The sequence below is a fragment of the Echinops telfairi genome, unplaced genomic scaffold, assembly GCF_000313985.2.
Source record: "Echinops telfairi isolate 266 unplaced genomic scaffold, ASM31398v2 ScPeMD7_5592;HRSCAF=6446, whole genome shotgun sequence".
Classification (NCBI taxonomy): Eukaryota; Metazoa; Chordata; class Mammalia; order Afrosoricida; family Tenrecidae; genus Echinops; species Echinops telfairi.
Window position 1 is genome coordinate 25,040,642 of NW_022109491.1, and position 2,409 is coordinate 25,043,050.

Consider the following 2,409-nt stretch of genomic DNA (forward strand, 5'->3'; position numbering starts at 1 on the left):
AGCTGATCCTGGCTGGTGGCAACCCTGTGACCACCAGAGCAGAGCTGTGGTCTGGGAAGTAACTCACCAGGGCTTCCTTCGGAGGCACCTCAAGGTGCACGTGAACTTCTGCCCTTTCAGCCGGCAGCGAAGCGCATTAAGCGTTTGCATCACCCAGAGACGCAGGTATGGAATAAGCCAAACCCAACCCACTGCCATCGCGTCGAGGCCGACTGTAACGCTACAGGACTAGCAAGCCCCGGCTTGCCCCCAGGAGGGGCTGTGCTTTCAAACTGCTGACCTTCAGCCCCTAGAGTAGGTGGTCCAACACAGCTGTCTTGGGTGGTAGGGTGAGCACCCACCTGTCTGAAGTTCAGCAATGGGGAGGAACTCCTTGGCGGAGTTGGTGAGCGAACGCTGGAGCCTGGATGCCTGCTCCACCTCCTTAAGTCAGGATGAACTACTTTTGGGAGGCCGGGCTGCTGAATGGAGGCAGAGGGAAGAGAGAGAAATTGGGCCTTTTAATTCCTTCCAAGGCATGATTAGGTTAGGCCCTTACTGGGTCATCTAACATACCTCTCTGGGGTACCCTAGGGGGACGCTAGGTGCTCGTGGGCAGTCCGCAGAGACCTTGGCCTCCAGGGGCTCCCATGCCAACAAGCGGGCCCGGCCCACGGGGACAGAGGGTTGAAGTCAAAACAAGAAGGGGTGCATGAAGGACAAAAGGACCACAGCTTCTCTGGGAGACCTGAGCGGGAGCCCACCTCGCCGAAGCGAGGGACCCTGCCGCAGGGGGGTTTCCAGGAAAGCGCAAGCACAGCAGGAAGGCAAAGGCTATTCCAGTTGGAAGGCACAGGCTGAGCCAAGGCAGGGAGGGGGAACTGGGCTCAAGAACCGCCGAGGAAGGCGAGGCCAGGAAGGAGGCGGGACTCACAGACAGGTCGCAGGAAGCCCACCCCAAAGGCACGTTACAGCTCTCCCGACAGTCCTGCTGCAAGGAAAGCCCCCTCCAGGTCTATTCCAAAGCAATGGGTTCAGAAAGCCTGGTATTTACAATCACCACACTGCACCCCTTAGCATAGCGGGTAACCCCCAGTGTTGGTGAGGACTTGGGGCCCCTGTACCTCCCTCATGGGAAGGTCACAGGCAACAGCACCAGCCTGGAGAGGAATACAGTAGCATTTAGTAAAAATATATATATATATATGTATATATGTATACATATATACATATTGCATGCCCACCTCATCCCAAGGCACTGCCACATGAAGATGTTCTGTGGGCATTGGCGTGGAAAGAAGGGCAGCTCTCACATCCACAACCAAGGGAATGAATGAGCAAGATGGCGGGGGACCACTCAGGAGCTGCCAGGAGCAGGCACTGACGCCCCGGGGCTACTTGGAAAGACCTGAGGTGAGGGAAGGAGAGTGGGCAATGACCATGATTCACAGCTCACAATATTGGCCTGGGTTAAAATGTGTCTGTCCATCCACGTCTATGGACATGGAGTAGACACAGCATTTCCACTCCCAGGTACACCTACCCTGGACACCCATGATTACATGCCCTGAGTACATAGGCCTACACACGGTTGTTCCTCGCTGCACTGTTTGTCATAGATCCAACCTGGAATCCATCCACAGAGCCACTCAAGGTAAATTAATTAATGAATTAAATTGTTTCAAAAGCCCAACACAGTCATCTAGTCGATTCTGATCCACAGTGACCCGATAGCACACAGCAGCACTGCTCCATAGGGTTTCTGAGACGGTAAAGCGCTTAGGGACAGATAGCCTCCCTTTTTGCCCGTGTAGTGGCTGGTGGGCTTGAACTGCCAACCTGGAGGTTAAAAGTCCAACGCTGAATTCACTGCACTCCAGAGCTCCTTCCACGCATGGTAGAATGGGTGCCTTGTGGCGGAGTCACCCTCCACAGAACCGACAGGAGACCTTCTAGGACGACACACAACAACTGAGATACATTTCACTAACGAAAGGCGCAGTAATAGAAGTCAGACACGAAAAAGCCCGTTCTGTGGGGTTCCTTTGGTGTGACTGTGCTAGTCTAGGTACTTTGGAGAAACAAATCCACAGATATTCATGTATAAGACAGAGTTTTATATAAAGGTTAAGTGAGCATCAAGAAAACATCCCAACCCAGTGCTGCCAAAGCCCACAAATCCAACATTAACCCATCAACCCAATGTCCAACACCAATCCACAAAGTCCTCCTCCATCTCCCAAAACACACATGATGACGGCCGACTGCAGGAGGAAAGCCGAGTCAGTGAACGTGTAAGCATCTCAGCACTGGCAGGGGTCTCCACACAGGTGCTCCAGCACCCAGGACTGCATGAGGGTAGGTCCATGTGGCTTCTCCTTGGGGATGTCTTGCAGGAAATCAGCCTTGCAACCTGAAGCAGGGAACTGC